Source organism: Cryptomeria japonica, chromosome 11 (genome assembly GCF_030272615.1).
Source record: "Cryptomeria japonica chromosome 11, Sugi_1.0, whole genome shotgun sequence".
In the NCBI taxonomy this organism is placed as follows: domain Eukaryota; kingdom Viridiplantae; phylum Streptophyta; class Pinopsida; order Cupressales; family Cupressaceae; genus Cryptomeria; species Cryptomeria japonica.
In genome coordinates this window covers 53,162,783-53,186,617 of record NC_081415.1, presented here as the reverse complement: position 1 = coordinate 53,186,617, position 23,835 = coordinate 53,162,783, and positions in this window count along the sequence as shown.

Genomic DNA, 23,835 nt, shown 5'->3' with positions numbered 1-23,835 from the left:
TTAGATTTGTCCTTTTTTCTAATATATAGGGGTATATTGAATGATGAAAGGGATGATAAAGAATTCTCTAAAAATATTACAGAAGAAGTGTTCACGTCTGGTTCACCAAAATGTAGAGGAGGGATTTTTCACCTCCAAGATGATGAATCTCAGAGGACAAATTGATCCACCACTACCTCACTCAAATTGGCGCTAAGGTGAGTCATCAGATAAAAGTAACATAGTCAAGTAGTTAGTCATAATCTGAGGCTCTCAGATGGCTATGCCAAGCCTCTGTCCAAAATATGAGACTGCATGTATGTGACACCAGCACAACGCACTATCATCCTATATGGATGAGGTACAGAGTTCGTACAAGAAGTTATAGGTGCGATTATAATACAATAAAACATAGAAAGTAATGAAGCTAAACTAGTAAGTGAGATATACAAAATAACTAAGAAAAAATGGGAGGAGAAAAGGAAAGAAAATAGACAAACAATAGGTCCACGCTATGAATCCTCCAGTGAGATAAATATTCTCTAATGCAACCTACACACAAGACAAAGGAAAATGTTGGGGGTTGTTCTATGGAGCCTTCCTCAGTCAAACCCCCGTTTTGGTGCTTCCACCTCCATAGACAACCTAGATATTTTGATAGAATAAAAGATAAATGCAAGATAAGATTTATGATAAATGATAAACGATAAATGATAGAAGAGGGATGTGATAAATCCCAAGATGCCCAAACACAGGATAAATAGATAGATATTACCAAAGAGGATTGAGAATGCCAAGAGAATTGCAAAAGAATAATTTGAGAGCTTGAGAGTGTTGTAGCAAGATAGAGACCATTGTAGCAAGAGCAAGAACAAGAGAAAGTTGTGAGAGCCAAGAGAGAGACCAAGAGAGTGTAAGAGATTATAAGAGAGGTTGGACAATCAAGAGCTTGAATGGAGAGAAAAGATATATTTAAAAGAGAGAAGAGAAGGGAAAAGAGTGTTGGTGAGCCATTTGAAATATTTGGGTTAGTTTACACCGACATGTGCAAGTGACAATTGGAAAAGTGTGCTCAGAACCATCATTTGAATGTTAAGAAGTCGTAGGATGAATGCATAGTGTGGGGACATCCACTTGGTATTCTAGTGTCCAAGTGAATCATGTTTGAAAACAATAGGAGACAAGAAAGACATGTGGCTAACAAGAATGATGCCATTAGGGAGTTTTTGAAAAGGGGGTCTTGAGCATCCTGAGAGGGATAAGGTTGATGCAAGGGCTGAAGTGAGCCTACTCAAGTGCTAGGGGAATGGACACCAAAGTGGTTACCAAAGATGTAGGTCAAATTACAAAGGGGTATGCAATTTTTTACCTTACAATTGGTTCTCCTTGGATTGGTTCCCTAAAATTGTAACCAGTGAGGTTGCTAGTGGGGCATAATATAATTTAGTTTTAGAGTGTTTTTTCACCTTCAAGGGTTTTCCACTCATATATCTTTGTGTTATGGTGTACATGCATAATTCATTTCATTCATGAATTAAAACTTGCCTCTAGGTTAATTGTGTGTTAGGCAACTATCATATATATATATATATATATATATATATATATATATATATATATTTATTTATTTTTTATAAACTTCTACTTGCAAACAGTGTTTAATTTTATAGACCATTGATTCACTCCCCCCTCCTCAGTTGTTTGAGTATTCCAACAAGATGGATCTATTGCAAGTTCCAAACAAGGACCATGCACTAATGATGAGTCACTTTGTTTCAATACGAGCTAGGGTTAATGTTTTTGAAAAATGTGAAGATAGATCATGATTAACATCAAGAAGCTCATGCATATCATTAGAATAATTAGAATCAATATTGTTAGCATGAAGTACAACATCATCATCCATTTCATCATCTAGATTAATAAAAAAAGGATCTCTAACACGAAAAGAGTATGAACCATCATTTTTCTTAAGCATTTATAATCTTGGTGATTTAGGTTGAACTTCCTCCCTAGGGTTGGGCAAAGGCTACACAAATGGGACCAAGTCAACATTTGGTGTCTTTAGGGAGGAAATGGTTTGAGAATTAATTTCACGAGCCTTAGCACAACGTCTTCATTGGCATTCTTTCACACAACAGTTTATTTTAGTTTTAGCCGAGGGTTGTGAAGTTTGAGACATAGAAGATGCCAAGTGCTTTCCTTTGTAAGATGTAGGGGGTGGTACTGCGGCATATATGGGAGGAAAAGAAGGTGTGGGAAGGATACCAAGTCCATAATGAAGAGGGAGAATAGTTCTAGGGTCCCTAGGCTTACTCAAAGATAAGATCATCTCATTTTTTCCATTTTTTATAAGACAGAAAAAGAGAATCACTTTGAGGCTTGAGAGGCTCAAGTTGTTTAGGTCAAAATTAATCAAGGGTGAAATTTCCATGCTCATCATGGGTTGATACATGATATGATTAATTGTTATGAGTTCCATTATGAGGGGATTTTAGACATTTATGAATGGTAGAAAGAATAGCTTTCATGGATGAGAGCCAAGGATGTCCTAACTTCATATGAAATTGATCTAATGTTGGAATGATAGAAAAGTCACATCTAAGAACTTACTACCAACCTCAACGGGAAGGATAATAGAACCAATACTAGGGAAAGATAAACTATCATACACATTACACATATATAACATCAAATTTATCGTGTGTAACTTGATGCTATTGTAAAATGTAAAGATATTCTTTAGTAATCATATTCACCATACACATTGGATAAATGAGCACTACTCATAGGAGTTTATCTTTAATCTTCACAATGAGATATAGTGGGCCATCAAGTGCAACAATAGTCTCACTAGGATCAAAGGTAATGCATAGGTTCTTAGGAGGTGTGCATTTGTCAACAAGGTTCACAACATTATTAGACTCAATACCAAGGTCATCGGGAGAAAAGGCAAGAGGCTCAGACTCAACAATATTAGTAGAGTGGGAAGGAAAATAATTGGTGAAGATTTAGATATTTTCATTAGGTGGAGCTACGGATTTATTTCCTTTGTCTTTCACACCAGCTATGGATCTAGTATTTTTATCAATGAAGTCTTGAATATTACTCCGTAAAGTATAAGGCTTCTTGGTATCATGATCGGGTTGACGATGATACTGGCAAAAGGCGTTAGGATCACGATAGGATGGCAAAGGTTGGAGGTATCAATTGGCTTGATGGGAGGAATTTTCCACACATTATTATTTGACAACCTCAACATTATGCTATGCAAAGACTAGGAAAGAGGAGTAAATTCTTTTGTAAAGTATTTGGATAAAGGGGCCACACCCGATGTCGTGGTTGCCACTTGAGTATTGATGTTGTCATTTATCTTGATGTATCCTTTTTTTGGTTTAAACTTCGCAAAATATTGTTGAGAACTCTCATTCTTATCAACCGAATCCATTGAAGGAGATGATTCAAATTGACTCACTTGAAGCTGATAATTATGAAGAAAACCCACAATTGCATAAAGTAAACTCAGAAAATAGAAGCTTATCCGTAATGTATTTTTGTAAATTAGCAATAAAAATTATTTGAACATCCTAATCAAGAATAGGATAAGAAATTTGAGAATACAAATGTTTATATCTTACAATAAAATCAATCACTTTCTCCTTAACTCCTTACTTACAATGAGTCAAATCAGTCGAAGGTAAATTTAGGACCAATATTATTGTAGAATCATTGAATGAAAGCATTATCTAATTGTTGAAATGATGTAATAGAATAAAGAGACAATAAAAAATACCATTGTAAATCTTTATCCCTAAAGGTTTGAGTAAACAATTTAACCATGTGTCTTTGGTCATGAGCAAAATCACTACCCAAAATTTGAAATGTTTTCACATGAGTCAAGGGATCACAAGTTTTTCATTATACAACTCCAATTGAGGGACTTCCATATGTTTAGGAGGGACAACACAGACAATTTCATCGGATAAAGGGCTCGCTACATCAAATGTGGGCACATTAACCTTGGATTGGGTAATGGAAGCTAATTGATGTTGTAAGGATGTAATTATTTGGGCAAGGTTATGAATGGTTGCTTCGGTGGATGGATTGAAATTAGACATCTTAGATAGTGATGGAGGAGTAATTTTTTTGTATGTAGGTGGAGGTTGAGAGTAAGAGGATGGAATATTATGATATGTCAGTATGGGAGATGACTGGGATACAAATGAAAGACTTATGGAACAAGGGTTGTAAGAGTATTGATTAGAAAGGTTGTGTCCATGACTAACATCTATAGGATTAACATTTTGTGTGGAATTTGTCATGATAGAAGATGTAAAGGTAGGCACACTAGGCAAGGATGTAGGCATAGGAATAGAAAGATTGACTTGAGTAGTGGGTTAAGTATAACGAAGGACTTTGGTACAACTTTTGATAGGCATGATATAATTAGTGTCAAAAATATAAGCAAGGCCATGTAACAAATCAACACCAATTTTATCACTTTGCACCATTGTTTTTAATCCTTCAATCAATGGGATTGCCTCACTTTTTGGGTATTGTTGGCTCATCCATATTCAAATATTTTCATATTCATTATCAATATTCTTCAATTGGTCAACGGTAAGCCTAGTTAGTGATTCATCCTCACCATGAGAATTGTGAAGAGAATGGGGATAAATGACATCATTTGTTGGGTTGGAGAAAGCACCAACATTCTCATGAAATAAGTTATCCAAATTAGGCTTCATATCCTTAGTATTTAAACCTTGGGAAGCCTTAATTCTATTTCTTCTCCTAGGAATATTGTAGGTGGGACTAATGGTAACAAAACACATGTACAAAGGAGGGAAATTTGAATGCACAAATTGAAAATTGTGATTAAACAATGAAAATTATTGTAATAATGATCGATCAACCAACTAATTAAGCAAATTTAATTGTGAATTTGAAATATAAATGCCTCTAAATCATAGTATCACATGTCCTAAAGATTAGATCTGAAAATAGATTTGAAAAATTATGCAACCCACAAGTTAATTTTAGAATTATAAATTAGGGTTTTTGTGAATTTAACCTTTAAATTTATGTAATTCAATTGAAAATAAGAACTATGAGTGAAATTATGAATTTTAACATGCATAAACAATCAAATCTAAGATCACAAATTAGAAATTAATGTGCAAGAAGTTGAGTTCACCAAAATGTAATGGTGGGAAATTAGGTTTAGGGCTAAATTAAGATTCTAAAACCACTAAGTCTCATAATTAACCAATTATATTAGGGAGGAGATTATAATAGATATAGCCTTGATAGACCAAGATTCTGATCAGATTCTAGGCTCCTATGATAGGGCTCTATACTCCTTGAATTGAATTAAATTGTTGAAAATTAGGGAAAGATAGTGAACTATTGAAGGAATTTGATAGAAATAGTGAACTAAAGATCTCATGCATAGCCACCAACCTGGATATGAGTAGAAGAATATGTTTCAGATCTATTCCCAAAAGTTCAGCCTAATTTTTCAGAACCAGGTAGTATCAATTCGCAAATCGTCGAAAGTTGAACTTGTTCGTCTCTACAAATCCTGTTGATCCTTATGAACGCAATGTTGTACATGTTTCTTGCACATAAAAAGAAGGGGAAATTATTGGGAATAGGGTTTTGCCTTAGGTCAAACCTTGATTTGGAATTAACCATGAAATTGAATTGAAAAATGTAAATGACTGACTGCAGTAAATATTTTCCTTTTGAGGGAAAGGTTGAAAATGAATGAAACACTAATGATATACCTTAATATTTTGTTTGTCTCCACAAAGTAATTAGAGTTTCATGTAGGTTGTCTTCATAAAATATAGAACATGAATGTCATCTCCAATGCTTGAATCTTGACTTCACTTCTGCTCCAATGTTTGATAGAAAATTGATTGCTTGCTCACTTGAATTTGCTAGTGTAATTGAGATCTTGAATTTCCAGATTATGATTGATGAGGTTTAAAATGAGAGGGGTAGACCTCCTTTTATACTTGTTAAAATTAAATTAAATTTTTCCAATAGGCCAGCACAAGGCTGGATTTCCTACTCATCATAGGTGACCGTTAGAGTGGGCCAATTTGGGGCCAGTTTAAGAGGCTCGGGGCATATATGCCTTGGTCTTGATTTAGAACCAAGGTGCAGTACGTCCTAGTCTTGCAAATCAAGACTTCAAAATAGTAATTGAACTGGAAAATTCATGATAATGTGAGATAAATGAGTGGTGTGAGCAAAATCAATGTTGCAATCAGGTCTCAAAGGACAAAATGCCAAAATGAGGTCTAAGTGAGGACAAAATTGTAGGTGAGTACAATTTAGGATGATACAAATTGTAAACTAAAATATTACTAAAACTGACATTATATTACATTGTCTCTTAATTTAGATTTGATATTAAGTTGCATATAAAATAATTTAATATTTAACAATAAACATAATATTTTGTGTTTGATTTTCCATTTTATATATCATAGTGTGACAATTAAATCACTGCATTGTTATTGTATCCACCAATGTTAAAACCTCCATTGATCCATTGTGATTGTGTGTGTTGTGCCATTAATGATTCAATGCTCTTATACACTTGAAGCTTAATTTCAAAGTTGTTGGTATTCATAGGTCAATATCTTAATGCTCCAAACTCTATTGAGAATGCAATCCTCCATTTGTAAAATTCCTTATTACCTTCTTGCACTATGAATGTTGCAAATGCCAAATGAGAATAAACATTTTAGAAGTATTTTGCATTTGATTTCCCACTATTAGAAAAGACTGAATGGCTATGTGTTGTGCTACTTTTTACATGTTTTTAATGATGTTATAAGATCAGACAATTTGTGGGATTTAAAATTGAATCATATAAAAAACAATTAAAAAAAATCAGTTAAAAAATTATCATTTTTATTTTCGAATCTTTTATATCTTTCTTGATCATGTTTCTTCTACTATAAATTTTGATCAAATAATCACTGGCATGATGTGTTGCTGATTGCCATCTTTTTCTATCTCTATGTCTGTTTAGAAGTTTTTCTTGGTTCTTCGTTGTCCCATTATTTGGCTAACTAATATTGTGACAATTCAAATTCAAGGTGTCGGGGTCCCTTCAAAACCCATTGCTCCAAGCTCTGAAAGAGTAGTCTTAGTTCTGGATTAGGACCCTTGTATCCTACCGGTTTGTTGTTCTAGTCAAAAGCTTATGGTTAGTGTCACTCCTCGTGGAACTCATTATTCTAGCCTTTGGCTGTTTCACATTTTGTATTCTTTTAAAGCCTTTCTGAGTGCTTTGTAAAGACTTTGAACCCTCTCCCACTTTACCTAATCAGAACCATCACTCAAAAAAATATTGTTAAAGAACACACAAAAGATGATCATGAAGGCATCAAACATTTTAGAACTATTCTGCATTCCATTTTTCTCAATTAGGAAATAACGACTGTAATTGCTTCTTATGATTATGATTTTGAAATGTTTCATGTTTTTAATGATGTTTATGTGATCGGACAATCTATAATATCCCAGAATTGAATCATGTCGAATCAACCAAAACAAATCTAATAAAAAATCACAATTCTTATTTCTGACTGTCCTCTATTTCTTTATTACTAATCTGTCTTCTGCTATAAAGTTTGGTTAAATAATCTACTGTTTTAGATATCCCTTCTTAAACAAAACTGTTAATCAGCACACAAAAGGTTACCGTGACAAGGATAAACATAACTGTGCTTTGCTTTCTTATTTGTATCTAGAACAGTCTCTTATTTTGGCTGCTTTTAATATCAAAAACATAACTATACAATGTTTCAACATTTGAATCAAGATAAACAAATAAAAAGAAAACAGCAACTACATTTGAACATAACATAAAATAATTAGTAGACCCTACTTTAATGTGTGCTGGAGGAGAGGGGCCAAGAGAATTCAAAACCCCTGGGCAATACGCAAGTTCTTGTAGAAAAAATTAAGTGGGACCTAATTTACATGCAATGATAATCCTATGATACGTATATGCAAGAACAAAGGTGAAATAGCAATGTGAAACACTCAATCAGATGAAAGAAATGATGAAATGAGGCTATGATTGATTTTTTGATGAGGTAATAATAGATAGTGCCTGCCCTCCTGATTTAATGTTTCATATATCCAGATTTACAAGAGTCTGAATGGGTATTAAGAGTTGTATTTAGATCAATAAAAAAGCATGTTCTGATTATGCTCAGCTGCATCATTCTAGATAAGTACAACTATAAAGGAGGGGGAGATTCCAAGGTCTGAACAGTTATAGCCATTTTGGCATGGAGGAGTTATGATAAAGGATAAATATTAGTCATGATCAATGAATGTAAAAAAGAATAATAAAATATCTGACAGAAAGTATTTTTGTGATGATTATCAAGCCAAGAATCCATAAAAGCAGAAAAATGGGCATATATTATTTATTCTCTAAAGTAGCTTTTAACATTCTTTTGACTGGGAAGACCACAAGTGCTGTGAGAATGCTGTCAACTTTCATAATGCTCTTTAATATCATTTGCCCCACATACTGGATAGCCCCCTTAATTAATTCTAATGTATTGTAGCCTACTTTGATATCAATTCTTGTATTGTAGAGAGAACATTGTATTTACATTCATTTCTTCACAGACCAAAACCAAAATCCACTCTCTTCCACATACGTGTACATGAAAGTTTGCAATGGTCTATGTATGGTCAGAAAAGTAGTTTTAGAAAGTTGAGGAAAGCACACCAACCATCATTCCGAGGCAATAATTACTTTCATTCCATTCCTTCCTTGCAAAAGAGGTAGGAATATTTGAAAACAAATTGAATGAGAAGAATGGTTTTCCTTTTGAGTCACCTCACATCCTCACAATCAATCAATCAATCTCAGAGCTTCATAACTAGAATGATCTATTCTTCTTGAAGCCGCAGCTTTCTTGAGTCTTTCAGATCATTGTCATTATCTCGAACTACCAAACCTGTACTGCATTTTTCCCTAGACACTTTCTGCAATCAGAGATTCTTTTCTTGTAGATTATTATCTACTAGGTTTGCTAACATTTGGAAAAACTAATAATAATTCTAATTAGAAAATTTCTTATTGTATTAAAAATTGTTATAGATTAGATGCCTTTGGATCCATGTTGTTCCTCAAATTGTGTAATGCCCTTAGTTGGGACCTTTGAGGCATCTCCTATCTCTTTTTCTAGGTTTATGGATTTGAAACTCAACACTTCATGGATAACTATTAAAAGGAAGAAGAAAAGTCTTCTTAAGTTAGTTTCTCATCTACACAACAAGTCCATGGGTGCATAGAGTTGCATCAAGCATTCTTTAGGTTTGATTTCTTTGGTTATTTTTTGTTTTCGAAAATTTTGTTGCATTTGTTTTGAATGTTTGGTGTTCTTTTATAATAGGGTTTGGACCTTATCAAAAACTAACATACCTTGATCAAAAGTATTAGTTTTCACCGAATTTATATGTTTTATATTTGTATTTTAAAATATACACAAAAGACTCTTAATTGTACATTTACATAATAGAATCTCCTTCTCATATCCAAATAAAATTTCAATTGACCATTTATATAACGCTAACCCTTCTCACACATTTAAAACTAATTGTATCCTAAAAGATAATTCTAAACTACCCATAAATTATTTATAGTATTCATATTACTAATATATGACCCCATAAAAATGCATATACTTAACATACTAGCTCATATATAAAATATAAACCACCAACATTCTTTTAACAATATCATTACCATTCATCAACCACACCTCATATACTACCTACCAAACTATCTAATATAATACATTTAGTATGGCATGCTCATGGCCAAAGATAGTATGGTGACACAACCTAGAGATTGAATCATGTCAAACATATTCCTTCTACCCAATAATTTATTTGGGTCTAGCAAAACTCTCACCATTACAACCCTAATCACCACACTAGGAGAACCATCCATGTCTTTAGAAACTTTCCAAATTATCACCATCCATAGTCTAAATTTAGGGATAATTCTCTCTTTCTTTAAATACATTGTGAAATCTTCCAATATTTTCTAACCAATCACCCTCATTTTGCATCTCTTATAAAAAAAGCCATAAATGTTGTCCATACTACACAATTTCCCAATCTAAAAAAAAAATCAATTTCCCAAAATAGAGATAGAAACCTATGGAGAATGCTAATAAAATAACCTTATTGTTACATCAAAAAATAAAACACCTCCCATCACCATGTTTATTCAACATATAACACACTTGATATAATAATAATGATGCTTGCATTCAAATATGAAACAAATCACCACAATAGACCCCATATCCTATTCTCACATGGACATTCCCACATTGTCTTGTAAACCACCCCCTTATTAGACAAATTAGATATTATATTTTTATTTTCAATTCTTAATTAAAATAAATAAGGTCAATAGAAAATTTACTTTGTTCTTAAGAAAATTATTATCAAATTTATATTTATGTGAAATTATTAAATATAATTTTAAATTTATTTTTTAAATTAGTAAAAAGCCTTTTTTATTTAATATTTTACTTTTGTGAGATTTAATTTTAAAATTTTACTTCATTGATCAATATGGATTTATTTGAGTCAAATATGTAAAGAGAGTTAAAGTAAGCTATAATTATTATTTATGAATTGTAATGATGTGAAATTTAGTAGGTGGTTATGTTAAGATATTATTCTCATATCACTTTTCTTGATATAATTTGGTTTATTTTTAATGATTGTTTAGTTCATATCAAATTAAAAACAACTAGACATGATTTTTAGACAAGCTAGTAGAAACCAATTAGCAATTAGATATAGAAATTACATATATAAATAGTATAGTAAAAAAATAACGTAATCAAGAAACAATAGTTAGTAGAACAAAATAACAACACAACTAACCATTCAAAAAGCAATAAGAAAAGAAAGCACACAAGACTCTAGAAGAGGGAGCCCCATCGACCATCTTCTTCAAAGTAGTCTCCCAACCTGTATCAATGATAGTCACTTTGCCCTTCATCTAAGCTATTGATCTATCTTTATTTGCCTTCTTTTTAGCTTTCTTCTCAATCTTAGATCTAATAGTCACCACTCGTATGTCACATCAACGTATTTGTAATTTTAACAATTTTACCAATGTCATTTTCAAGAGAGACAATTGTACAACCCATATAGTCTTAAAGATTTCTATATTATCCATTTGGATTTGAAGGTCTTCAATCTTGACAAATAGAAAATTTTCACGATTGTTTCATATTATATATTTTTTTATTCAAACAATTAACTTTATTAATTATTTTGTAACATATTGATTAATTAAAAGATAAAAGAAATCATATTACATTTTTAAATTTAATTATGAAATATATCTTTACATTATTCAACCATTTGTGTGCATATTTATTATTATCTTAATTTTAATTTTATGGTATTTAATCAATATTATTAAGATATAAAGTTCAGCTCTCCAATTATGTGTTGGTGATTGGAATCTAACTTAAAAATGCTACCTATGTTTTTTTTAAGGAGTGAAGAACAAAGTCAACCTAATTATTTTTTTTTTTAAGCATGTTCACATCAATATTTATTATCTTTGGCATTACTAGAAATATGGTAATGTAAACATGGGTTTGAGAGAGTTTTTTTTGTGTCACTTTCATGATGAGATTCATATTAATTTTATCTAAATGTTTTTCTGATATTTGTTGTTTTTATTTTCATATATGTCATAATATTTATTATACACAAATGTTTTCTGACATTTGTTTTTACTTTTATATTTGTCAAGTATTTTATTTTTTTATAAATGTTAATATTATTATTTTATTTAAAAAAAATTATGAGTATAGTTATGTTGAGGTTGAAATAAAATATTTTCTTAAATCAAATTTCAATTAAGAAAAAAAAATTTACAATTATGAGGTTTCCATTTTTTATATTTTTTTTAAATTTTAACTCACAAAATATTTAGTATTATTTTTAAAAGAAATGGATTTAAATAACTTATATTAAATGTAAAATCTTTAATTTTTAAGAGATGTGACTTAAATTTTTTTATTGCATCATTCATATCCAAATTGTATCTCTAATAAGAAGATAAGTATGGAGAGGTAACACGTACCAACTTATATGATTCTATAGAATAAATAAGTCAATGTAAAAGACTCATGGTAATTAAATTAATAAAAGAATCTATAATAGAAGAAGCTTCAAACAATGAAGGTTATTTCTTATTGTATGACATAATAATATCATATAACTATTTACAAACATTGTTCAAAATATGATATATAAATTCAAAGTTCTAAAAGTATTAGTTAATGTTAGTACAAAAACTTAGAATATAGTGAAATACATTTTAAAATTTAATTTAAATAATTTCAAATATTAATAAAATAATTTCAAATATATAGTAAGCTGATTATTGTTGTGATAAGTTTAAAAATTATATTACAAACTTTTTTAAAAAATAGAGAAGAATTGAAATAATGAATATTATAATTTTATTTTCAAGTAAAATAAAATTAATTAACAATTCAAATATTTTATAAATACATTTGCATATGATCAAGAAATTTGTCAATTTAGATGTCTAAAGTACACAATATTAGAATAATAAGAGCTTATACAATCAATGTATAATAATCAAAATATAGATTATTTACATAAAAATTAAATTCTTCATATAAAAACTAAATACCCATTATTTAAAATAATAATTGTGGTGAGACAACTAAATACATGAGCAGATAGCCACTCCACAATATTTCTCGTGGATTTTAAGTGTGACTGTTATGGAAATAGAAGCTAGATCTATAAATTACAAAGCTATAAATGATGTTTATTGGTGTTGGAAATAACATATCCTAAGTTTAAAGAGAATTGTTACAGTGAAGCTAGTGAAGGTGAAGAAGCCCCCAATCAACTAAACCTATGAAGAAGACTCCAGCCAAATCAAATTTTGTTGGCATGGCTATAGTACTTGTTAAAGAACCATTGAATATTTATCATGGATATTGATAGTGATAATGATTTCATTCAAGATGAGGCACTTTTTCTATTTTGAAGATTCAAAGGCTTTGAAGGCAGGGGAAGGATATAGTAAACGATCTAATTAGATCTCAATAGTCTAAGGTGTTTGTGGATTGGAGAAATTATACTTCATTGGGGTTATGAGATAAACACATGGGGAATGATGTCCAATATTTTAAAGTAGGGTCCAAAATCTTGAAGTTCAACATTATGCTCTTATGTGTGTGATGAGACACTTCATGTGCATATGGTGCCCAATAATGTTTGGAGCTTGGATTATAGTTAAGTGACTATACTTGTAGCAGTTTGAAGAAGTCTTACTAATCCCAAAACTGTTTTCAAAAAACATCTTTTGTGCAATGTATTTTCTATTGTTTTATTTTATGTTGTTAGTCAATATACACTCGTGTTGTCAAATGGGACCCTCAACCTTTCTCGACACCTTAACTTTTCCGGTGGTGCTCTCACTAATAGTTTGAGGTTTTGGTGTAGTGGCAGCTGATCTGTGTTAACAAAAATGGCGAGTCACCGATGACAACTTACTCATCTCATGGTCAACTGTATCCAATACAGACCTCTTGACTCGAGTAGCTTAGCTATTGTTGATCGCAGCTGATCTGTGTTAACTAACAACTGTTAGTAATTTTGAATAGATGTCAAAAAAGAATTATAGACCAAAAATGTATTAACTAACAAGTTCTTTATAAACACAATTATAATGATCTTGTTGAAGTCAAATATATCTATATATTTGTTTTCTCTATTGATGAATAATGAGTGTTTCATTTGCTGTTCCAAATTCTATTAAAATTTTCTTGAACCAGACGCTGTATGTTGGTTTTAATTCTAAATTTTGATGTCGATTCAGCCATGGACACTGGCAGACCTTTGGTGCGGTGTGGGCTCTAGTACACTTGTACACTCATCTTTCTATTCAGTCTGATATATTCTGCAATACTGTCAAACGCCTATCCTTAAACGTGAAATCTGTTATCTATTCTTAGTTTTCCAATTACATACACTTCTTCAGATTCTTTTCAAACAATGCATGTGAAAGTGTGATCTGCATAACATCGATCTTATCATGAGGAGATCATCTCATAATCAGTGTCATCAGCATGTCATAGAAAAGAGATTCCCAGAGGAATGAGATGGATGCCCACTGAATCGACGAGTACGTTAAAAGAATATAAAAGATGAGTATGGAAATTAAATGACATTGAAAAGAAAAAGCAAGGCGTGTAATCTGAGAGAAAGCATATTCATCATGATTATGAATCTCGTGCTCTTCAAAAGATGAATGAAAAGAGTATGTGGTCTGGAATTTACTTCAGAAAGTGGCTTTCTACAGCGTTTTGATTCGAATGAGCAGGTAGAAGGGAGGCACGCCCACTTAATACCAGTTTAAAACTTTCTCTTTTAAGATTTTGTTTTCCAATGTCATTTGTCCTCTCATTCATCCCTCCACTTTTCCCTGGCCTTTCTTAACGCTTAATGGGCTCAATGGTTTGACGTTATTTATTTTCTCCTCTACCTTTTTTTAATATTATTTTAGATACATAAAATTTATAAACAGCAAGAGTATAAATTGTTAAAGTTTATAATTTACTTAAATTTTCATGAATATATATATATAAATTAAAATTGATAATACATGTATACAAAAAAAAAATGGTAGAGGGACACAAGGTTGTCCCTCAAAGTTGAAATGGGTAAAGCCTGGAGAGCTAAATCAAAATTCTATGGGTAGCCCAGTAACCATATAAACATATAAACAAAAAACGGGCAGCACCCTAGAAGTAGAATTGCATAAAAAACTAATTGCTTAAGTGGTGAGAGCAATCCAAGACGGCAGCAAGGGAGGATCATAGTCATCCGGATTGCCCCATACATCAGCAGGGTCCAAAGTGACATCGGGAAGTGAGCACCCCTCATTAACAACAGCTTCTCCATCTCCTTTATCTCCAGAATCTTGAGCAGGTGAAATAGCCAAGCCCAAATGGGGGGAACCCTTGGAAGAATCAGGCTAGCCACCACCACTACCAGAGCTTGGCCATCCATGTTATAAATAGTTGTCTTAGTTGACATTGATATCAAACCTAGCGATCCAGATTGGTCTAGATGTGATTGCAGAATAGTGGAAGATAGGTATGTATGATATGTTGCAGAATAGGGGAAGATAGGTATGTTTGTTGCAGATGGCAAATCCGAGTTGTTGCTGATGTATTGCAGTCATTTCTATTGCTCTAGAAATATATATTGACAGTATGAGGATACATTTGTCATGATGAGAGAGATTCGGTGTTTGTTGTGGCAATCAGTTTTTGTGCTCTAGTCACTCATGTAATGACTTATTTCAAAAGTGTAGTCCTCCATTTTTTGTGTCTTGATGTAGATATGGTAGTGGAGTTATCGACATGAGTGTTGTCATCACTTGAGATTGTTGTATTCATAGTCTTGGCGCTATGTATTCCACTAATGTATTCGGTTATGCAATGTTGAGCAAATCTTCGTACTCCGATTTCCTCCGGTTTCTTGATTTATGATGATAAGTTGTTAATGATTAGTTGTTCATGCTTTTAACCTCGTAATGTTAGGTTGGATCATGGTCATTATGCTTTGGTAGCATGTTATTGTAGAATCTTAAGGACATGCTATTTCTGGGTTAGGCTGACCTTGAAAGATTATATTGTTGTTTTGCTCTGATGTTTGTAGCGTGTGATTTAACAATTCAAAATATCATTTGGGAAAATGTTATTAAGGTCGACATGATGAATATTCTTATTGTTACACCCATATATATGTATGATCACATTATGCTTGAGGTAAGGAATGCAAGGAGATGTATGAGATAATATGAGCTAAGTGAAGAGTAAGGTGGTAAGTGATAAGGTGAAGAGGTTAATGTTGACTAAGTATTTAAGAGAAGGACAGATCTAGTGTGATAGTGTTTTGGAGCAAGTAGATTATGGAGTGTTTTGCAGAGTGTCTTAACCAGATCTACTGGAAATAGTTGGTGATTTGGTAATAATAAAATATATATCATGGGGTTCACCCTACAATGTGATGATAATGTCACGAGCCCCATAATGGGGAGGTTGTATGTTCGACTCGCTTTTCTTACAAGCTGTTAAGGTGATAGTGCACTTCCTGTGATACCGAATGGTATTGATGCCAAGTTACTACTCAGTGGATGATTGGCGAACGACAAACAGGCTGGAATTCCCGCTAGGAGCACATGGGCATAGGAGCATGGCTTTGGTTGATACTAAGGATGGCACCACATACAAAACAGAGTTGACATAGGCCTGATCAAAGGGCAGTGGAGTGATAAAGAGTTCATACGAAGAGATAAAGTGAGTAATGGAGTGATAAGGGGTCTTGCCTTATAGAGTGATAAGGGGTGGTGGAAGGAGGCATAAGGAGTATGGAGAAATAAGGAGATCGGAGGGATAAAGGAGTGGGGAGAGATAAGGAGTAAGGAATATGGTTAATTCTAGACAAGAGTCAAAACCTAGGAGGTGCTAATACCTCAACAGTATAACCACAAGAATGGGGTCCCCTAGTGTGACCCAATTACCGATATATATATATATCGTAATTTATTTTTTAAATTAGTCGAAAGTCTGTTTTAATTAATATTTATTTTTTAAGATTTAATTTTAAAATTGTGTTTCATTTCTTTTGGTCAAAATGGATTTACATGAGCCAAATATGTAAAGAGAGCTAAAGTAAGCTATAATTATTGTTTATGAATTGTAATGATATGAAATTTAGTAGGCGGCTATTTTAAGCTATTATTCTTATAAAACTTCTTTTCATGATAATCACAAGACTCTAGTAGAGGGTGTCTAAGTTGTCGACCATCTTCTTTAGAGTAGCCCCACATCTCATAGCAGTGGTAATCATTTTACCTTTCATTTGAGCTACCGATCTATCTTTATTTTCCTTCTTTTTATCTCTCTTCTCAATCTTAGACCCCAAAATCACCACTCTCACTATAGTCTTTCACATTAGTGCATTTGTAGTTTTAACAATTTTACCCATGTCATTTTAAAGAGAGACAACTCTATCCTTGCAATTGGTACAATCCATATAGTCTTGGAAATTATCTATATTATCCATCCAGATTGGGAGGTCATCAAACTTGGCGAATATAAATTTTTAATGATTGTTTCATATTATGTATTTTATTTATTCAAACAATAAACATTTATTAATTAATTTATAACACATTGATAAATTGAATGGTAAAAAGAATCATTGCATGATATTCCATGTTTAAGTTTAATAGTGAAATATATCTTTAGATTATTCAACCATTTGTGTGCTTGTTTTGCTATAATATTATGATCTTAATTTTATGATGTTTAATCAATATTTTATTATTAAGATCTAAATTCATCTCTCTAACTATGTGTTGGTGGTTGGGATTCAAGTTAACATTACTACCTACTTTTTTAAAGGAATGAAGGGATTATTCGGCCTAATTGTGATATTTTACCATGTTAATATGAATACTTAATTCTTTTTTATGTTACTAAAGTATGGTTATGTGTTTCATTCTCATAAGGTTTTAGATTTGTAAACATGGTTTTGAGAGAGATTTCTTGTGTCACTTTGATGATGAGAGTGGTATTAATTGGTAATAGTACAAAGTTGTATTACACTTTAGGTCAACTTATCAACACAAGTGAATTTAAGTATTTCTAACTAGAATAAATTTTGGTAAACATATGTTCTAGCTAGTTTAAGTATAGCTTAGTTAGCTATGGTTCACACCCTTTCCAATTAGAAGTGTCTACTAAATTACTTTTTTATACGGCTTTGGATCCATTTACCAAAAAAAGAAAAACTATTTTTATTTAAAGTGAGTCATTAACAATAAAATATAAGGTTGATTAGCTTGTGAAATATTAAAATTTATTTTAAATAAAAAAAGATGCGGTAGAGAAAAGAATCTAGTTCAAGATGACATAATTCTTTTTTATTTTGGATAAAATATTAAGACAAAAAGTGGTGCCAAATGGAAAGATTTAAAAATATATATTTATAAAAAATAGTTAAAAAAACATATCCATGCACACATTTTCAAGTTATCAACACAAAAAAGAAATGAAGAAAAAAAAAGATAAAATTTACTATATAAAGAGTGGTGCCTCATGTAACTAATTCAATTTCATCATTTTATGAGCAACTAAATTTTAGTGTTTATTTTATACAAACTATATTCAAATAATACACTAAAAATATATACATTTTATTATTTTACATCATATCAAAATTCAAAACATATATGTCACTTTCTTTTGATTCAATTCAAAAAATTGAATCAACATTGACTATTTGTGTTTTTAGCGTTAAAAAATCTAAATGTTTCTTGAAATTTGTTATTTTTATTTTCATATTTGTCATAATATTATTTATACATAAATGTTCCTTGACATTTGTTGTTTTTCTTTTATATTTGTCACACTATTTAGTTATTTTTTTTCTATATTTTTTTAATAGTTTTATTTTAGAAAAAATAAAAGTATTTATGAGTGTAGTTATGTTGAGGTTGAAGAAAAATATTTTCTTAAATCAGATTTTCAATTAAGAAAATAAACTTGAAAGTTTACTTGTCCACAATTATAAGATTTCCATTTTCTTTTTGTAATTTTAACTTAAAATATTATATAAAATCAATATTATTTTTAAAAGAAATAGATTTAACTAACTTATATTAAATGTAAAAAATTTAATTTTTTTAATTTTTAAGAAAAATGACTTAACCCTTTTTTTCATTATTCATATCAAAATTGTATCTGTAATAAGAAGAAAGTATGGAAAGTAACACCTACCAACTTAAAAGATCCCATTTCTATAAGAGGAGAAGTTTCAAACAATGAAGGTCATTTCTTATTCTATGAACATAATAATATCATATAACTATTTGCAAATATTGTTCAAAACATAATATATATGTTTGTTTCAAAACATAATATATAAATGCAAGCTCTTTAAATTATTAGCTAATGTTAGTCAAATTAAAAAAAAAAATTTAGCATGTTCACATCAATACTTGATGTCTTTGATATTACTAGAAGTATGGTTATGTGTTTCATTCTGATAAGGATTTAGAATTTGTAAACATGAGTTTGAGAGAGTTTCTTTACATGTCACTTTCATGATGAGAGTGATATTAATTTTATTTAAATGTTTCTTGATATTTTATTGTTTTTTATTTTCATATTTGTCATAATATTTAATATTTATAAATGTTTTTTGATATTTGCTATTTTTTCTTTCATATTGGTCAAGTATTTAGTTTATTTTTCTAGATTTTTTATAATTGTTTTATAATATTAAAACTAGGAGAGGCATGAACCTTACATATCCACGGCTAAGGTGACAAAACTAGGGACTCACAAGAAGTGAGAACCCATAAACAAAAACTTGTTGCTAACCAGATCAAGTAGAAACCAAGAAGCTAACAAACCCAAAGACTAAAATTGATAACCTAGCACAACAAAACAGCAAAAGAAACAATCTCCCACCGAAAACACGAACCAGTGGCTACCAGGTGGGAGAGAACTCCAACTTCTTTTCACACATATATATTTAGCCTAATCTAGCATAGAGAGTTTTTTAAAGGAATCTTTCCCTGAGGAAAAAGTCGGGGAGTCTAGCACGGCTTTCACCTTTGAAACAAATACTTCTAGTGTCATTGTAGATGGGGATTCTAGATTTCTTATTTTCTTGGTCCACCTCCTTGCTATCTCATCCTGAATGTCGTGGAGAGGAGTGAAGTTCTTCTCTGTGATTTCCCTATGTTGGTCAAACATATTGTCATTAGTCTACCTCATTTCTTCCTAATTTTCTTGGAGAACCTCCACCATCTTGACCAAATCATTCACGTTATTTGTTTGACCAATTTTCTCTGTGAGCTCTTTAACTAAATTGTCCACCACTTCCCATTTCTCAGTCATCCTAGCAAACTTTCCAACCTCCATCCAAGCCCTCTGCTCCTACTCATCATTCACTCAACTTAAGGCTTTGACCTCCGCTTCAAGAATAGCTTTGAGCTTGTTAATCTTCTTCTTTTCCACCTCAAATTGGCCCAGAAACTAGTAGAGAACCGGTTCATGTTTACTGAACCCCTCATACAATTCATTTTCCTTAACTGCAAAGAGGGGAAATTCCTCCTTAAACAAAGCAATATGGGGGAACAAATTAGAAAAATCATAGGGGGAATGGGGGGACAAGGATTAGCCTCTTTACTCTCAAAATTATTTGGGGCCCGATTAGACCCAGTAGACCAAGAAGAGTTTGCATCCTCTGAATCCTCTTCAACAATGACCATTTTTTGAGTTAGGGTTTCACCAATAGAGAGGCCCAAAGGGGTATTGGATTTATCATTTCATGAGGGATTAACCCTAGCAGGCACCTTATCAGGTTCAATAGAAGCAATAGTTGCAAATTGATTGACTGAAAGCTGAATGCAGAGACCCAAATCCAAACCAGAGTCAAGGGGGTTAACATTAGGGACAATGGAAGGGGTTAAACTCAAATGGAACTTATAGAGATGCAAAATGAGTTCTTGATGTAGGGGAAGGGAGCCCTTAGACTTAGCAACCTTGATAGACTGAGAGATAGAAGTGAAAATCCAAACTTGGGAAAATTCATCCTTACCCCATGGTGAAGGTGATTGAGCATCGGGAAAAATTGAGAGTGAAACCTTTTGAAGTGTCTGTTAAGAGAGAAGAATTTCATCAAGAGGATGGCCGCATCCTTCCAAACACCAAGCAAATCATCAGTGAAGCTAGTGACGGTAAAGAAGCCCCAATCTACTAAACCTATGAAAAAGACTCCAACCAAGTCAAATTTTGTTGGTATGGCTATAGTATTTTTTAAAGAACCACTAGATATTCATCACAGAGATTGATAGTGATAATGATTTCATTGAGAATGAAATACTTTTCCTATTTTGAAGATTCCATGACTTTGAAGATAGGGAAGGATAGTAAATGATAGTTAGATCTCAATAGTCTAAGGTGTTTATGGATTGGAGAAACTATACTTCATTGGGGTTATGAGATAAACATGTGAGGAATGATGTCCAACAGTTCAACGCAAGGTCCAAATTCTTGAAATTCAACATTATACTCTTACGAGTGGGATGAGGCACTTCATGTAGAAATGGTGCCCAATAATGTTGGGAACTTTGATTATAGCTAGGTATACCTGTAGCAACTTGAAGAAGTCTTACTAATCCCAAAATTGTTTTCAAAAACATCTTTTGCACAATATATTTTCTATTCTTTTGTTTTAGGTTGTTAGTGAATTTAATATTATAGTGATTAGAGAGGGTGTTCGCATATATACTCCAACATAACAACTGTTAGTAATTTAAATAGATATTAATAAAGAACGTATTAACTAATATTTCTGTTAACACAATTATAAAGATCTTGTTGAAGTCAGTTATATCTTATATTTGTTTTCTGTATTGATGAATAATGAGTGTTTCGTTTGCTGTTTCAAATTCTATTTAAACTTTCTTGAACCAGTCGCTGTATGTTGGTTTTGATTCTGAAATTTGACGTCAATTCAGCCATGAACACTTGCAGACCTTTGGTGTTGTGTAGGGTCTTGTACTCTCATCTTTCTAATGAGTCTGCAATACTGTCCAATACCTATCCTTAAACGTGAAACCTGATATCTATTCTTATTTTTCCAATTACATACATTTATTCAGATTCCTTTCAAACAATATACATGTGAAAGTGTGATCTACATAACCTCGATCTTATCATGAGGAGATCATCTCATAAAAAGTGTCATCAACGTGTCATAGATATTAAAGAGAAAGGAGATTGCCAGAGGAATGAGATGGATGCCCACTGAATTGAGGAGTACGTGAAAAGAATATAAAAGATGAGTATGGAGATTAAATGACATTCAAAAGAAAAAGCAAGGCGTCTAATCTGAGAGAAAGCATATTCATCATGATTGTGGATCTGGTGCTCTTCAAAAGCTGAATGAAAAGAGTATGTGGTCTGGAATTTGCCATGCAAATTTAGTCGATAAAGTGGCTTTTTACAGCGTTTTGATTCGAATGAGCGGGTAGAAGGGAGGCACGCCCACTTAATAACAGTTTAAAACTTTATTTTTTAAGACTTTGTTTTCCAATATCATTTGGCCCTGGCCTTTCTTGACGTTTAATGGGCTCAATGGTTTAACGTTATTTATTTTCTCCTCTACTTTTTTTAATATTACAAGAACTCATAATTTATTTATTTTTATGAATATATGCACCTGTATCTATTAATTAAAATTTATAGTACATATATCCACAAAAAAAAGGGTAAAGGAACACAAGGTCACCTCTGAAAGTTCAATTGGGCAAAGCCCAAAGAGCTAAATCAGAAGTCTATGGGCAGCCCAGTACCGATATAAACATATAAACAATAAACGGGCAGTGCCCAAGAAGTAGGAAAGCATAAAAGACTAATTGCTTAAGAAGTGAGAGCAATCTCAGATGATGATAGAGGAGGATCTCAATCATCTGGCTTGCCCCATACATCAACAAGGTCCAGAGTGACATCAAGAAGTGACCACTTCTGATTCACAGTAGCTTCTCCATCTCTTTTATCTCCAGAATCATGAGCAGGAGAAATAGCCAAGGTCAAACAAGGGAAACCTTTGGAAGAATCAGGCTAACCACCACCACTAGTATAGGTCATCCATCCACTCCCACCATCATTGTCCAGCCTTGCCCCCTCTCAAGCCCCACCCCATGTAGGGGAGAAGCAGAGTGTCGTCAAGTAGCACCACCAAAGTGGTCATGAGGAGCTTGGGACTAAGGGGTCTAAGAATGCTTGGAGGAAGAGCTACGACCCTGATATCAGCCACGAGGTGGAGAGTGACCACGAGAAGCAGAGTCGTCTACAATGACCTTGGAAACAAAATAGGGGGCATTACCTCAATGAGAAAGTAACTCTTAGAGGTGAGAAACCTCCAACGCCACCTAGTTTTCTTAAACTTGAATTTGAAGAAGCACATTATTGAAAATGTATTCTTTAGTAAAAAAGACACCTACGTGAAAATGGAACTGTGAGAAAATAAAATAGAATTTCTATCTTTCCACAAACAAAATAAAATTTCCACCCTGAAACCATGCCATATTTGGGTATACTTGAAAAGAAAACAAGGCCAAACCCTAGAAGAGCAATATGACAACTCAAGCCAAAAGGGGAGAAAAAAGTCATGAATTTAATTCTACAAATTTTGAGCACAGTGACAAAACTAGAAAACATGCTTAAATGACTTTGGCTGACCACAAAAAGGACGTCGGGGATCCTTGACACGCATATGCTGGAGGTGAGAGCCCAAAGGAAATCCCTAGAAAAGAATACACTACACAAAGAAGGCAGGTTTAGGCTCAACAATGCCAGCCCAGATGTTACAAAATCATTGATATGCCACCAAAGATTCAATGCATCCACCATAGGAAGATGTGGAGAAAGCCAGGGATAACCCAACAATGGCTTGTAATTACAAAAGGCGGTATTAGGGTACCACCACTAATCTTTCCACAATGTCTTGACAAAGTGGATGCCAATTATTTGTACCATATTCAAAGGCAAAGTAGATAAAATTGTCGTTGAAAGTCTCACAATATGGTCAAGAAAGATGAAATTGAGCTTTCATGTCTTCCCAAGACCGCAAACTTATAATGGATCTATACTCTTTGATGGTCAACTAATTAAAGTAAGTTAAATGTCA